Below are 16,894 nucleotides of genomic sequence, written 5' to 3'. Positions count from 1 at the left end.
ATGAGCCTCAGCAGGAGTAGTGGGGAGCCAACATTCTGGGCATCATCCTTCTGGAAACAGACCAGTGGCTCTGACCTTCACAGCCCATGCCTGTGGCCCAGGGGGTCAGCAAGGCCACAACCACCACCCCTATATCACCTTACAGTGCCTGCAAAGTCACAGACCCTCCCCTCTACCTCTCTCCCTGCTGGGATGCCTTCACAATCATTACTTAGTGGTCAACTTTAAGCTCCAACTGGCGTCTTACCTAAGTCAGCCTGATGAGCTAACTGAAGAGACACAGCCTGGAATTTCAGTTTGCAGTAGAGGGTGAGGTAGCAGTGCTACTCAGTAGTGGCCCAGGACACCTCACAACATGCCCTGTCACCTGCCAGAGCCAATTTGAGGCACACCAGCATGCAGCTACTTTAATTGAAACTGTCCTTCCTTCCCAGGGTTGCTCAGTGCGCACCTGTCCTTCCAAGTAGAAGCAATTAGAAGGTGACAGACACCATGACGTAGCAGAGGAGTGGCTCCTGAATGTGACACTTTCCCGCAGAGGCATAATGTTGAGCGGCCCTTACCAAACTTCTGGAAAAGCAACCAGTAAAAGGCAGTTGGCAGCTGTCAGGGCATCAGGATCTTGCAGCCATGTCAGAAGACAAGGCCTGAGCTCTGGAATCTGTCTTCAAACAAGTCCTCAGAGACGAGGGAGAGAGCAGGGGAGTCAAGCCCAGTAACTGCTGAATTCAGTTTGTGGTGAATTTGAGTCGCCGTATTCGTCTGGTTGGAATAGCCATGTTGGTGTCTCACTGTGCTCAGCTTATTTTTTTGAGGCTGCATTTTACTTGAGGAAGCATTTCTGGACACTGTAACGCAGCATGGACTTACACAACCCGCCCCCCCCCCAACTGTCTGCATCGTAACCAGCAGGTCAGGGCGTTTCACCCGGACTGAACCCACAACTGTCAAAGGCGACATGCCTTGTGTGTCCAAGACTCTCCTGACACCTGGGCCAAGTCTTCAGGCAGGGCTACATCCATCCAAAGCTACAACTCACTCATTCTGTCATCGCTGGTTGATGTGTGCGTCTGAGCAAAGGTGGTAGGCCTGTCACCAGCCCTACTTCAAGAACCCAGGGCTGTTCTAGAGCAGCTGTGGCTCCTACAGAACAGTGACCTATTCCCAGGATGACTTCTAAACTGTTGGAGATGGTGGTGGGCTCCACAGCCAGCACAGGGCTTGTGGCATCTCAGCAAGTGTGCCTATGGTGGCTGCTGAGGTCCCACAGGTTGGGATGCCTGGAGTTGGGGCAATGGGAATGGGTACCCTAAGTGAGCTAACTTGGGTGTTGCTAGGAGGCTGTGTACAGACGATTTCGATTCTGGGGTTTCTGTTGCACCTGAGGGGTATGATGACTACTTGGGGTAACCTGAGCCCTGGTGGAATCTTCAGGCTGGGAGCTTGGGGTTAATGGCCTCTGTCACTCAGAAGCACAACTGTCTGGGGAGATGGGCACCATGGTCTTCTGTTAGGAACAGCTGTACATAGGCTTGTCAGACAGATCCTTGGACTGTGTCGGATACTGCCATGCTTTCTCATGTGCCCTTGTTCCCTACCAACAGGACCGTGACAGACATGTTCTGTGTGTGATGTCAGGGCTCCTGACCTACCGAGCCATGTGGCACAGTTCTAACCACTGGAGGAAGCCAGTGATCCAACCTCTTGTGATTGCAGATGACCCCTTCCTAGACCAAGGTCATGAACACTCTAGATGCCAAAGCTAGAGGGGGAGATTCAGACCGCAACACAGACTCTCAGGTCACCCAATACATGCTGGTCCCTCACCTGGAGCAGGGGTGGAAGATATAATTCAGAAGTCAAGTGGAATCAGGGAAGATTGGAGTTTTCAAGCAAGGATAGACAAAAGAACTCAGGTCCTATGGGTGAAGGAGACACAGAGGCCAAATCTACAACCATAAGCTGTGTGTCCCACGCCCCTTTGCCCCTTCTACCCATACCTAAAGCTGCAGTTCTGAGACACTGGGGAACAGGCCCTGCCTGTGGCCCCACCCTCCTGGAATGTCGACCTTAACCAACCCCACAGAGTCACTAGCAGAGTCACACTCCCATAGGTAGGAAGAGGACAGACGGAGGAACAGACTCATGTTGAAGGACACAATGTGGAACTCAGACCATCACTTCCCTTTTTACTGACCGGAACGCAGCCTTGTGAACACTTCAAGCCACGGCGCGTGTGAGAGCATCTTTACACTGAGAAATAGGAGGTTGTATTAATATAACAGCAGACCAGGGACACCAAGGGGCATCTAGAAAGTTCTACCCAGAAATATTTAGCAGGATAAGCATTACTGGGCTACCCAGGCCTTGCCAAGTGCAAGAGGACGTTTTAAAAAGTCATCTCTTGGAGGGCCCAGTGTTCCAGGACTGACCCCAGAGTGTTCAGTAGAAGCCTGCCCTTTAAGGCCAGCATCACTCCCGTTTCACAGATAGAGGGGTGCCTGCCTCCCCCAGTGCCAGCAGACAGCCGTGCCAAGGCTTCCTGCTCAGACCCTCTACTGGTCCTGATGTGGAGCCTCCCTTTCTTCGACTATTTGGTTGTTTTCTTCTCCAAGTGTAAGAAGAAAAGTGAAAAGACACCCATGATGCATAATTTGAACCCTGGGGTCTGTGCCTACTGTCTTCAGTCTCCATGTGGCTTCAGAATTCCTTATTTAATGGATCTTCTTCTGGAAAGGGCTGTCTGTGGCTTACAAGAACTAAAGGCGTCCTATCTGATCAATTCCTTATTTGCTGTGGGGTGTGTGTGTGTATGTGTGTGTATTGCCAGCCTGCCTGCCTGCCTGTCTGCCTTTCAGTCTGTCTATCTGTCTGTCTGTCCTGCCTCCATGTCCCATTTCCTGGGCTACCTTGACTTTGCATCCTCCCTGTGATGTCAGAGTAGCCATGAATCACAGTGACAGCTCTCCCAGTATCCAAGAGACCTCTCCTGGCTGCTAAGTCACCGTCCACCCCCCCTCCCCCACGGTCCCCTGTGAGAAGCAGTCAGTGTGCTGAGCATCAGCCGAAGCTTCCAGATTCCATGGGGAATGACCCCCATTGTGTGTGCTGAGGACCAGGCAGCCTCTGGCTAACTTCTTGCTTCTCGGTGTCCTGGGAACCGGTGCTGTTTGCTCCTGTCTGGAGCCTCTGTGGCTGAGCCGAGCACAGGCTGCCCTGGCCAGTGTTTCCATAGCTGCCTCCAGGCTCCAGGCCCCAGGCTCCAGGCTGCTGCAGACTGTGAATTAGGCCTCTCCTCTGCCCTCTGTGCTCTGTACCATCTGCATGACTAAGCTTCCTGCCCTGCTCCTTCGAGTTGATGTCTCTCTATCTCCTATGGAGGGACAAATTATTTGCTCACTGACAGTGGCCTAAATTTGGCAGCAGCCTCAGCAGCATCTGTAACTAACCCCGGAGCCAGGTTGCCACACTTGATGGGAACAATTCCAGGCATGTCTCGACAGCCCGAGGATGTAAGGATAAAAATTACACCAGCCTCCAGCCGTGGCCGTAAGAGGAGTCTTGGCAGTGGAGGACGAGCAACTAAGAAGAAAAGTAAGGCGCTCTTGCCATGAAAACCTGGCTCGATTTAGCAAGCACTCAAAAGCGCCTTCAAATGAGGTCACAGGCTCCCTGGGGAAAGAGCTACATCTAAGGAAGGGCAGCTCTCACCCCTAACAGTCCTGAAGCTACATTGTAGATACAATTTCAAAATTCATTTCCACTGTAGTCGAAACTTAAAATGAAAGTCACAGATAGTATAATCTATATAGTTTTTTTAAGATTTGCTTTATTATTTTATGTGCGTGTGTCTGCCAGTAGGGGGCATCAGATCTTTTCGCCATGCAGTTACAGACCTCTGTGAACCACCCAACATTGGCACTGGGAACCAGATTCCAGCCCCCACCCCTGATAGAGCAGCTAAGCGTTCTGAACCACTGAGTCATCCCTCTGGTCCCACACATGATCCTTTTGGTTTTGTCTTTTTAAATTTGATGTCCAGGCTATAACATAAGAAGAAATATAAGGGAAAATAGGATAGGCGAGGTAATTTCAATGTGACAATGTCTCTCTTCCCATATGCAAATGTCCAGGCACAAGTGCCCATGAAGAACAGGTCAGCTTCCTGACCAAGACCAGTGAGTGACTAGTGTGTTGAGTTGGTCTCTCAAATGCCAAGTGTCATGGCTGCTGTTGGCATTCCTTCTAAGCTCCGCCCAATAGTTACCTAGCAAAAGCCAGTAGGCCTGGCTACCTATAAAAGGGACAGTTGGGCCTCTCTGACTCTCTGAATCCTGATTCCCTTTGCCCTCCTTAACACCTTTCTCTCCCCCACCCCCACATGTTCTTGGCCTGGTCAACCTCTTCTCTTCTCTTCTCTTCTCTTCTCTTCTCTTCTCTTCTCTTCTCTTCTCTTCTCTTCTCTTCTCTTCTCTTCTCTCTCTCTCTCTCTCTCTCTCTCTCTCTCTCTCTCAATCCCCTCAACTCCCCTTCCCATGCCTCCAAATAAACTCTATTCTGTACTAGACCTATCATATGGCTGGTACCTAGGAAGGGAGGGGAGGGATGCCTCAGCATAGGCCGGCTAAGGTAGCCCCTCCCACCTCCCCACCTCACCATTCTGTGCTCCATAAAACATATCCTTTGTATAAAAGGACATCAGCTGCTGAGATCACCTTAGCAAGGTTTGGAGGAAATCCAGATGAAATGTCGCTTGACAGTGTCCATGAGAATTCCTGGGGAGCAGCGATGTCTGCAGAGACTGTGGCTGGTTAGCACTGTGGTGACTTGGAGAGGTTGGAACCAGGCAGGTTCCAGAGCCGATTACCTGACCTTGGGCTAGATCTAGCCATCTGTGACAGCCACTCCTTGCCCATCTCTGTGTGTGGACTAACCACTTGTGGCTAGTCGATAAAAAACTTGGGATCTACTAACTTAGCAGACCACTGGCTTCCACTAATCCAAACGCTAGCAATGCCATCAGACACATCTGAGACCTCTAGGACTGCTCCCCCCATCTCTCTGCAGCCATCTGTCTGATGTACCCACCAGTGCACCCTAGCCTTGATTTATGACTTTCTCTTTTCTGTAAAACCATAAAACCATCATGAAACTGCTTCTATCTTGGACCATGGAATCTGGAGTAGCTCAAATCTGTGTTCCCTAGCCACGCTCACTCAAAATGGCTACAGAATAAACTCTCTCACATTCCCCTTAGGTTCAGAATTGGTTTGTTTTATTTTGTTTTGTTTTGTTTTGTTTTGCATTGACAGTAAACACTAGAGTCACCATGGCCTCCTTCCTGGTCCCACTGTCATGTGAATGACCTCCACTCCACACCCCTGCTGCCACAGTCCAGCTGATCATCCTGCCCCTCCACTCCTGGTGCCTAGTCTGATGCGACAGACTGAACTTCCCTAGGACCGTGGGCCAGAGCAAATCTTTCTTCCCCCATCTTCTGCAGGACTGAGATGTCATCTGCTCACATCTTAGCTTCAGGGCTGGCAAAGGATGGAGATGCCTCGGGCTGTGATGTATCCCAGGAGCTTCATCTGTAGCCAAGAGGGGACCAGGCTGAACACAGAGGTTGACAGCAGTGGCTGCTAGGAGCACACACACACACACACACACACACATGGGCTCACATGACCAGTGGGTGGAGCTAATTGGGAAGGTTCCAGGAACATGAGAAGGTGGGATGCAGCTGGATGAAGTAGCCTACTCTGGGACAGTCCTGGGACAGTCCTTTGCTTCTTAGTCCTTTCCTTCTCTGTGGATGAAGATACCCTCGACTGCACACACCCAGTGCCACATTGCTCCCCTGGGTGTGTGGACCCAAGTGACCCTGGACTGACTTCCCCTAAGCCAGGAGACAAAGTAGCAACGTTTTAGTGGAGAGATGCTTAATGGAGGAACGATTTGTTTCAGCTCATGGCTTAAGACAGCCCAAGATAACTTTAGCTCTCAGTCAGCAAATTCCATCTTTCCACAGTCCGATGTTTTATTTAGCCGAGGTCAAATGGTCTGCAGGCTCCTCAGTATGGTTGTGACTTCTCGGGAGAACTTCAGTTCCAGGGCTCAGATCCTCGCAAGCGAGATTTACTAACAGCTGGAAGCAGCTGGCAGGCCTCTCAGAACTAGAGCAGGATGCAAGTCTGCCTGTGGCACACCTGTCCCGGGCACTGGTGCAAGGTCACCCAGCATCAGCAGACCCTCCCATTGACTGCCTTCGGCTCCCTGCTCCATCATTGCACCTCTGAAGAGGCAATACCCCGCTAGCTCCACACTGCCTACACGTGGCTGCCTAGTTCCACAGGCTGAGGCCTTCTGATGCCTGACTGCTGAGTTCCTCTTGCCCTGTGCCTTTCCCTGGATAGTTCTCCACCCTGACCAGGATGAGGCAGGAAACCTAGAACACAGAGGCTTCCGGGGGCCTCCTGCCCCACTCCCAGGTATAAAGAACAGAATCCTCATTCCCTGAATGAGCCAGACTCCTGAAGTCTGAAGGCTGCATACACACACATGCATATCACATACACATGCATGCATACCACACACCCACACTGATGCACACACACACATGCATACCATATACACACACACACATGCATACCATACACACACACACATGCATACCACACACCCACACTGATGCACACACACACTTCATACCACACACCCACACTGATGCACACACACATGCATACCACACACCCACACTGATGCACACACACATACACACACACATGTATACCACACATCCACACTGATGCACATACACATGTGCACAACAACACACACACATGCACACTGATGCACACACGGTGATGCACACATGCACCCACACTTGCACACATGCACACACACGTGTGTGAATGCACACATTGGGTGCTTCCTAATGGCTAGAAAACCTCCTTTCCCTCTCTATCCCTCTGTTGCAGAAACTCCCTCAGAGCTAACATGTCAGTCTCGAGGGGCTTGAGGCTCCCCACCAGAAGCTGCTTTCTGGGTATTTAACTGTGTCTGTGTGGGTCCCTGTGCACACGCTCACGTTCACAGGTATGTAAATGGCTCGCATGTTATCTGTTACTAAGATACATCAAGACAACAATATTAATCACGATTTTAAAAAGCCTGTCAGTCTAACCTCATCTCACCGGCTTGGTGCATTCTTATGTCCAGTCAAAGACACACACATGCGCCAGGGTGGTCCCTAAGGATAGCATCTCCCAGAGACACCACAGCATCAGCATCCTCCGTGCTAATGATAACACTGCCCCGTGGTGCTGCAGTGCTCCGAGATATTTTCAGATTCTATGATCAACTAGGATCAGCCACAATCAGCACTGGAATAAATATCTTTGAATATTTGTTATCCAAAGCATATGTATGCATACATATGCGCATATAGATGAGCCTCAGTTTCTATGGGACACTTTCCTAAAAATAGGGACTACTTGGGTGGAAGAATATGCATATGTTTAACTTAGAGGTCGGTGGCTTCTGCCTGCAGCAAGATAAGACAGGGTTGGGATGAAGGAGCCATCTAACATTGCATTGAAGGGATGCGGAGAGCCTGCTGGCTGAGGAAGGGTCCTGGGAGTGGCCTGCTGAGGGAACACGCTAGGCAGAGAACCTGCAAAGGTACAGCAGGAATAGGGTACCAACAGGGGACTCCAAGCACAGTAATAGCAGCAAGAGTAACAGCAGCTGAGACTGTGGAGCTGGCTCAGTCAGTAAAGCATTCGCCTTCAGACTGTGAGGACCTGGGTTCAAACCCTGAAACCAGACAAAAGAGTAAGAGCTGGGCACGGTGGTCTGCCTGCACTTGTGTCTCCAGAGCTGAGGAGGCAGAGGCAGGCAGGCCTTGCTTCGAGTCTGTGACAGATGGCAACATGCCAAGCAGCAGGGTGAAGGAAGGCTTGTGAAAGTGAGGCCAGCTGGTTGTTTCATTTTGAGGTTTACAATGGCCCAGCCCATCTGGAGAGCTCCAGACTGCTGTCTCAAAACAGCACAGTGGACAGCCTTTCAGAGGACAACCTCTGAGTTTGTCTCTGGTCCTATGTGTACATGTGTGCACATTTGAGCTTGTGCGCGCACATGCGCGCACGTGTACACACATACAGAGTAACCACCATGGTGCACTGCAACCCTCCCTGGCTCCAACGGGGTCCTAAGTATTTGAGCAAAGCAGAGCTCAGTAGCCTCGTGGGAGAAGCAGATGATTCTCCCTGTTTTCCTGAGGAGGAGGATAGGACATGGAAAGGCAACACACCCAGTGGCGGTCACTTAGTCTGGGCTTCCCCTTTACCCTTGATGAGAAGCCCCGTGGAAAGGAGGCTCACCTCCAAGTCACCCCAGGCCCCCACATGGAGCTGTGCCTGCAGGTCACACAGATCAGTATGTGTAGTATGATGCAGTATGACAGTGCAGTATGACAGTGACATGTCCAGTGCCAGCCCCAAGGCACGTCCCTTCTCAGAGCTTCATACAGACTCTTCCCAGCAGCCCTACAAGAAGCCAACCGATTGTCACCATGGGGCAGAAGAGGACCCAGATACCAAGGAGTTAGGTCATCAGTGAGGCTGTGGGTTAGTGAGCAGCTGAGCCTGACCTGGTCACCTGACCCCAGATCCCTGCTCTTCTGTAACATGCATGTGCTCAGCACTCACAGAGCGTCCCTGCTCATGTACGCCAACAAGTGTGCACACATACTAGCACGCATGTGCATTGGTCACTTACGTGCAGGCACTCGGATAAAGGAGGATATGGACCTAGTTGGCAGCTTTAGGCGGGACCACAGGGTAAGTCCGCTGTCAAGCTTCAAGTGGGAACACTTGGAGCAAGTGAGCACCGTGAGCCAAGTGTTAAAATTACAGAGCTCAGGATCCCGGGCTGCCCACAGCCACCGCTGGGTCTGTCCACAAAACTGTCTATGCCTGTGGGTCCCTCATCTGCAAATCCAGCCACAGCATGACCCTCTGCATGGCTCTGGAGGGCACAGTGAGGGGACACCCATGAAGCCCTGAGATCCACACCAGGCACACAGTGAGTGCTCAATACATACAGAATTAGTAAATTCCCACAAACACGAGGTTCCCCTGACTCCCAGCATCAGGCAGACACTGTGCACCTCGGCAAGCAGCCCTCCCCTGCCCCTTGTTTGAAAGTCTCATTGATCCGGGCATCCAATGAAATGTCACCGTCAGCTAGAAATCGCCTGCCTTTGTTATGTCCCCATGCTGGCTGATTCTATCTGAGCCTCACAATTATTTTCTTTGTCCCTCCTGTTCCTTCTCTGTGGGCATCAACACAGAACAACAGCTGCACCTGGCCCTGTGTTTTAATCACCTCAGGAATGCGCAGGAAACTGTGTGGGTTGGGGACGTGGCCCCAGAGGGGCAAGTGGTTGAGCCAGACGGGCTGAGAGGAAGGCCCAGGAACAGGAGTGAGATGCAACCAAGGCGGAGTGGGGTAGTGGGATCATTGGGAAAGCTCCCACAGTCCGGGAGAAGTTAAATGGGCGGGAGGGGGGGGCAGGCTTTCCAATGGGACATTTCCAGAGAGGGAGTGGGGGATGTCCCTTCCAGCAGCAAGTTGAAGCTGAGATGGAACCCATTGTGTCTAGAGTTAACTCTGCCCACCAGGGCCTTCCAGGCACCAGTCTGCAGCCCCGCCTTCCCTCCCCACGTGACTCCATTTCCCGACTTGTCACCTTGGCCTTAATGCTTCTAAAGCATTCCCACGCACTGGACCTCTTCTTACGAGCTACACACTGGCTGCTCTCTGCCCTGGCCTCCTCATCCTCTCTCCCCACACGCAGGTGTCTGTCCTCAATCTGGGGGGGTCAGACGGCTTTCTCCTGGGCCACTGTGACAGAGGGTCTGTGGCCATCTGTTTTCTCTGTGTGATTGTTAACCTCCCTCCCCAACTATACTGACTACAGTCACAAAACAGGCACGCTCAGTGCCATGTTTCCAGGAAGGTTTACCTGAGGGAAAGCCTTTCTCCGTCTCCTGAATGTGACTGGTCGCCATGCATCTTCCCACAGTGATGGACTACACCTCTTCTTCACTCTTAAATGAAAATAAATCCTTCTTTCCCTGAGTCTCTTCTGTCAGTTTTTTTCTGTCAGCAACAGGAAAAGCACCAGTAGAGAAATTGGTGCTGAGGCCTGGGGTCCTGCAGTCACTGCTGAGGCCTGGGGTCCTGCAGTCACTGCTGAGGCCTGGGCTCCTGTGGTTATTACTCTGGGAAAGGAGCCATCCTGCTTGTAGCCTTTGAGCCTGGTTTGTGATTTTCGAGCTGAAGAAGCCCTGGGGTGCAAGAAGCTAAACTGGGAGGGCATTTCCAGTGCAGCATGGAGGACCAGGGTTCTGAGGGGAATGGACAGTAAGCACTGGCTCACATGGTTTCACGGGGACAGGATGCCATCAGGAACTGGGCTAGGAGCCACACATGGCTTCCTGGAAATGTGAGTGAGGTTGAATTGGAAAGTAGTGGGCTGACCGGACAAGAATTTTCAAGGTGGTACAGTGTGCAGACTGTGGCGTGGTGGCTGCTCACCGCTCCTAGTCAGAATTCCTAGAGCGGCAGACAGCAGTGCAGACACAAGAGGATACGCCTGCAATGAGGAGAGGAAAGCAATGTGGTGGTCAACCAGCCGGTTCATCTTGAGGGATACAGGAGCAAAATGTATGGTTAATGAATGATATTTTAGAAAGGTCAAGGGTCACCAGAGCCTGGGACCCAGCAGTATGGCCGAGTCCCCAGAGAACCTTGCCACAGGCTTTCCACAATAAACCCAGCTCCAAACTTGCCAGCATCTTGCTTTGGGGAGCAGAAGGAGCCTTGTCATTTACAGGCCGCTACCAATGAAATGTGGCGTGTTTGGTTTTCCTTAGAGGGATATAAGGTCAGGGTGGAACCTAGTGAGAGAGAGCTGGTTGCAGCAGGAGCAGGCCAGGCTGGGTGTGGAAAGTGACTGACAGGGGCCTGGCTTTCATTATCTCAGCCTTTGCGTTCATGTACGTTTGAAGTTTTCCAAAAGACTGGACCCCAAGATCTAAGCACAAAATCAGAGCTGACCCCTATAAGCAGTGTCCACCATCCATGGGGCAGTGTCAGCCATGAGGCTGAACTGCTGAACAAGCCTACCTGGGTCCTGACAAAGACTGCTCCTGTGACGTGGAGCTGTGTGGCCTTAGGCAGGTTACTTACCCTCTCTGTGCCTCAGTTTCCTCCTTTGCTAATGGAAAAGTAACAATATCTATACAACTGGGGTGCTCATTTTCTAAGGCTGCCCTAATAGGTTGTTACAAACAATGGCTAAATAACACATGCTCATTATCACAGTCATGAAGAGACTTCAAAGGGTCCAAACTGCTCTCCTAGAGGAGGCAGAGCTCTGCCTTTCCAGGGTCCAGAGGCCAGCAGCTCCTGTTAACTCCACCTCCCCCATCTTCAAAGCCACAGTCTTGCCTGACCTCTGATCTCTGACCTCTGATCTCCTGCCTTCCTCACATGAGGACTCTTGGAATTGCAGTGAGCCCGCCAGGATAATCATGATATCTCCAACCAAGGGTCTTAGTCTAGTCCCCTCGGAGGCATAGCTTTTACCATGACAAGGTACACAGGTTAAAGAAACCAGATGTGGACGTCTTGGGGAACTTTTTTCAGTCCACTGTGAGGGGTCATTGTGGGGACTGACTGTGGGGAACACTCATGATTATACCTGGGTGGTGGCCATTTTCCCATTGCTATGACAAAATACCCAAGGAGAAGCAGTTTAAGGAATGAAGAATCTATTCTGCTCCATTCAAGGTGACAGACTGTGTCATAGGCGTGGTGGCAGAGGCAGGAAGTCTGCTGGTCACATTAGCTCTGCTGCCCGGAAGTGGGACTAAGCGGTGGAACCTCAAAGCCCTCCCCGAGTGGCCCACTTCCTTCAGCAAGGCTCCATCCCCTGAAGGCTCCAAGATCAGCTGGTGACCAAGCTTTGAGCAGTGAGCCTGTGAGAAGCATTTCACACTCAAACAGCAACAACCCGCACATAAGCAATCAGTAGGGACTACCTATTGTAATTATCTTTATCATCAAGAGTTAACCACGGCTTGAAACATTGAATACAGCAAAGCAAGTATGGTTTGAAATGAGAGTCATGGAAAGATAAACAAAAAACAACTGTGGTGCCCCTTTGAGCCAACTGGCTTCTTCTCTCCCTTGTCCTGCTGCTGGAGAGCAGGCGTCATGACAGGAGCTGGCACTACTATCTTGTTCCACAAGGTACCCAGAAAATAGCGGCCTCGAGGAGTCAGCACGAGGAAACGGATGGGCACATGCCCCCCTCAGCACCGGGCTCACAGGACACAGCACAGCTTTAGCTTCTGTCCTCTGAGCCCAGGTCACTCACACCAGGATGTACTCCTGACCCTTGAACTTTAATCTGTTTTTCATAAATCATAAGAGATGCCAAGTATGGAAAGAGGCCACCAGGCGAGAACGCAGCTGTGTCTGCAGTGCTTCGCTGTCTTTCTTCAGCTCCAGTGAGGCGGCCGACGCAGTCACCCAGCTAATCCAGATGGGGGGGGGGGTCCTCAGTTGATTTTTGCCTTTTAGCAAAAATTATCTTTTTAAATGTCACAATCTCTGTTGTGAGAAGATGAAAGTTGAGCTTCGGGGTCGTGTCGGGGAGGAGATAGCCAGTCTGGGTGAGAATGTCCTGTGGCCTCTTTGACCCCCACTCCCCTACCTCTGCCCTTCTTCTGTCCAGATGACAGCTCTCTAGCTGCCTTGCTCCCCTGAGAGGCCAGTCCTTCTCTATCCAAGGTTCCCTATTACGAGGTCAACGGCGGCAACGCCTGGGTGGACGCAGTAGTCTGTGGGGCTCCTCCTTCCACTCGGTCATGAGACAGGAAGTGCGTTCCGCGTGGTCCTTATGCTCCTGGCTGCAGTGATCTCCCACTCGGGCATGAGACAGGAAGTGCGTTCCACGTGGTCCTTATGCTCCTGGCATCAGTGACTGAGCTGGTGGTTGTCACCTGACCCGAGCTGGTCCAATCAAGATGACTTATTTTTCTTCCTTCCCTAAAGGGTTTTATCAACATCTATTAATTAATCACAGTGTTAATGAGTTCCTTCTGGTCTGGTCACGCATTTGCATGATGCGTTTCAGTTGTGTTCACCCCATTACCCTCTCTTGTTCCCTCCCACTCTCATTAATTAATTCCCTTCCTCTTCCCAACTCTCCCCTCCAACGTGTATGTGTGTGTGTGTGTGTACCCCAATGAGTTGTATTAGTGTCACTTACAGGACATAAATGACGGGTTATTTAGACTCTACAGGTGGCTATGCCCATCAACCACTCTCCTCAGGGAGGGTGAGACCCCACGAGCCCCTTCTTGTGCCACCACTTCATGGCTGGCAGCGAGCCTTTCTTGCTGCTCCCATCCGTCCTCTGACTCTTACCTGCTTTCCACCCCTCCTTTCGCAGTGTCCCCTGAGCCTTGGGGGAGGACAACAGGAAAGACTGAACAAGCCATTAAGGCCTGATGCAAGTGCAACGCTGGGATCCAAGTCGGCCTGAGGCCAATCCCTTCTCATTTCCAGACTTAAATATGTTAGAGTCCCTGTTCCTGACAAGCCAAAGGCTTTAACCCAGACCCCACACACACAAGGGTGTGATGAGACAGGGCCACTCGGGAGCTAATGCTAGGAGGCACCAGTGGAAAAATGAGGCACGAAAGGAATGGTGAGCACTTGGTAGGCAGGGCTGGAGCCTTGTGCTGAGCTGTGTCTACATGCACACACACACACACACACACACACACATGTCCTTTGCTGGTTAGTGGATGTATTCTGGTAGAAGTGCCTGGTGTTACCTCCCTGACCAATGCTGGGCAGATGCCAGCAGCCAGACTAAAGTCCTGGTCACCAGTCATGGACCTGGTAGAAGGGACCCAGGCATATAGGACCCAGGTATCTGAGGCCCAGGTCCAGGATGTTGGCCCTGCAGCTGCTTCTCAGAGAGTCTTGAGTTTTCCAAGTTGGTGTCATTTTATCCCTGTGTCCCCAGTATAACAGCTAGAAGATTGTCTGCAAGCACGTACCACAGAGGTCACAGTGGGACACAGTCCCTACGAGGTGCTTGACATCTGAGATGCCACTCATTAAGGGTTCTGGAACCATGAAATTGGCCTGACAGTTTGGGTGAGAAGGGAATTCTTAAAGCAGTTTTAGATTACAGAAAAATGAAAGAAAGAATCTGGGATTCCTCACACACTTCTGAACTGAAGATGGTTTTAGTTAGCCAAACTTTGGAAGTCTCCAAAAGTCTAGACTGTTTCTTTTAAATTCTTTCCTTTGTATATCTGTTAACACATCTAAACAGGAAATCTGTCCCAGCCAACAGGCTCTCACGGCAGAATGGGAACAAGGGGAAGATTATGTCTCCATGGCGACGTGTGCCAGAGGCCGAAGCAGGAGGATATCTTTGTCATGAGACCCTGTCTCAAAAACAATCAATCACAATCAATCAGTCAATCAACCAATGAGCAAACAAGTGTTCAGATTAAAGATATGGTATTGTACACCCTTAATCCCAGCAATTTAGGAAACACAGGCAAGTGGATGGCTGTGATTTTGAGGCTAGCCTGGTCTGCATAGTAAGACCCATGCCAGCCAGGGCTACACAGAGAAACCTATCTCAAAAAATAAAAATAAGAGAATAAGAGTTAGGCCTCAAAGAAAGTAAGAAGGAAGGAGGGAGGGAAAGAAGAAAGGAAGGAAAGATACTCTAAATATCCAATATCTAGCCTCCTAAAAGCCAATAAAAGAGAAAGAATAAGTTCCCAGGATAGCTCATTTCCAACTCTCTTAATCCAACCTCCAATCCATTCAGTTAAATATTTAATGAGCACCTACTGGACGCACAGAGATAGCTCCTTGTCATTAATAGCACAGAGGTGTACACCAGAGGCAATTGGCATGAATGGTACTGAGTCCCATTCCCGATACATCTTCAGAGCAGCCTGTCCACACTGCATGGAGTCCCTGTGGAATTCCGGCAGCTGCTCCACACACTCACCAGGTCATGGTGCTGCCCACTGCCCCACCTACAGCCGCCACCCCCTCCTCATCACAGGCTATCCAGGCTAGCTCAGGATACCCCTACTCCCCTGTATGCTGTTGTTTACTCTGGCAATCTGAGCTGCTCCAGGACAGGGCTGATCAAATGTGAGCCCAACTTCTTGTGATGCAGCCGAAAACAAGCCCTTTCTAAGCAGCATCTGTAGGTAATGTCCTTCCTGGCCAGCTGGAAGGGTCTGAAGGAGGTCCTGTGTCTCCTCCTGGAAGGGGACATAGAAGGTAACGAGGTAGAAGGCCCAGCCTAGAGTGTGAAAGATCTAGGGCCCATCCAGGGTAGCTGCTGCCCACCCATCACCCCAGTGCAGACACACAAGCCAACAAGACACACCACTAATGAAGTCATACGAACATGGCTCCAGAGGATGCAGACAGAGTGACAGGAACCCATCACTCACCATGGCAGGAACTGGGGACCAGGCAGTGGGGAGCAGGGGCCTAGAAGTGTTTCTCACCTCTGGTTCTTGCTCTGTGCTTACTCCTCTGCCAGTGTTCCCACAGCAGGCCATGTGTGTAGGGCTCCCAACACCTCACAATTCTCTGCGTGTCCCAGGAGAGCGATGATTCAATTCCCACGTGGGAGTAGTTTTTAACAGTCAAGATTGAGTTGGATTTTTAAATTTTTTTTATTACATTTGAATTTTTTCTTTTTTTCTGGTTTTGTGTTTTTATTGGATTTTTTTCTTCTTTAGTTTTTATTCATAATCATAAACTTAACTCTGCAATCCAGCTCAACTTGAAGGGGAATGAGGAAAATATGGAACCTAAAGAACTTCAGTGAGAGCAGAGATGACAGACAGGACAATGTGAGCAGATGGGGTAGGGGTGCTCTCCTGAGCTACAGAAGGAATGGCTTGATGGGTAAAATGCCAGCAAGTCAAAAGAAACTAGAGTTGTCCACAGTCAGAAATGGTGATCTTCTTGCTGGTCTTGCCATTCCTGGACCAAAACGCTCAATGGCCTCCACGATGTTCATGCCTTCTTTCCCCTTCCCAAAGACTACATGCTTGCCATCCAGCCATTCAATCTTGGCAGGGCAGATAGGAAATTGGGAACCATTTGTGTTTGGTCCGGCATTTGCCATGGACAAGATGCCAGGACCTGTATGCTTCAAGATGAAGTTCTCATTCCTCAAAATTCTCTCTGTAGATGGACCGGCCGCCAGTGCCATTATGGCGTGTAAAGTCCCCACCCTGGCACATGAATCCTGGAATAATTCTGTGAAAGGAGGAACCCTTACAGCCAAATCCTTTCTCTCCAGGGCTCAGATCACAGAAGTTTTCTGCTGTCTTTGGAACTTTGTCTGCAAACAGCTCGAAGGAGATGCGGCCCAAGGGTTCATCATTGGCCGTGATGTCGAAGAACACAGTGGGGCTGACCATGGCCGCCACAAGTGGCGAAAAGCAACAGTGGCGTCTGCAAAGCCTATATTTGAATTTTTATTTGTGGAACCACACATGCCAGTATGTGTATGTAGAGGTCAGAGGACAACTTCTGAGAGCCTGTTCTGTCCTTTCACCATGTGGCTTCAGGGGATTGAACTCAAGTCATGTGGCTTAGCAGCAAGCTCCTCTGAGCCATCTCATCAGCCCACGAGTTGGATTTTGACGAATAATCTCACTAGAAGTGAACTTTTAAAAGTACCACAGTGGGGCTGGAGAGATGACTCAGTGGTTAAGAGTTCTGACTGCTCTTCCAAAGGTCCTGAGTA

General features: G+C 50.6%; 1 pseudogene; it reads right to left on the bottom strand.

Moving 5' to 3' along the window:
• Positions 1-16,070: 16,070 nt before the first annotated feature.
• LOC110290309 (peptidyl-prolyl cis-trans isomerase A pseudogene) lies at positions 16,071-16,565 on the bottom strand (annotated as a pseudogene).
• Between the last annotated feature and the right edge of the window lie 329 nt (positions 16,566-16,894).

The sequence above is a fragment of the Mus caroli genome, unplaced genomic scaffold (assembly GCF_978045245.1).
Source record: "Mus caroli unplaced genomic scaffold, Mus_caroli_1 scaffold_2, whole genome shotgun sequence".
Lineage (NCBI taxonomy): Eukaryota > Metazoa > Chordata > Mammalia > Rodentia > Muridae > Mus > Mus caroli.
This window is presented reverse-complemented; position numbering and strand designations above follow the sequence as displayed.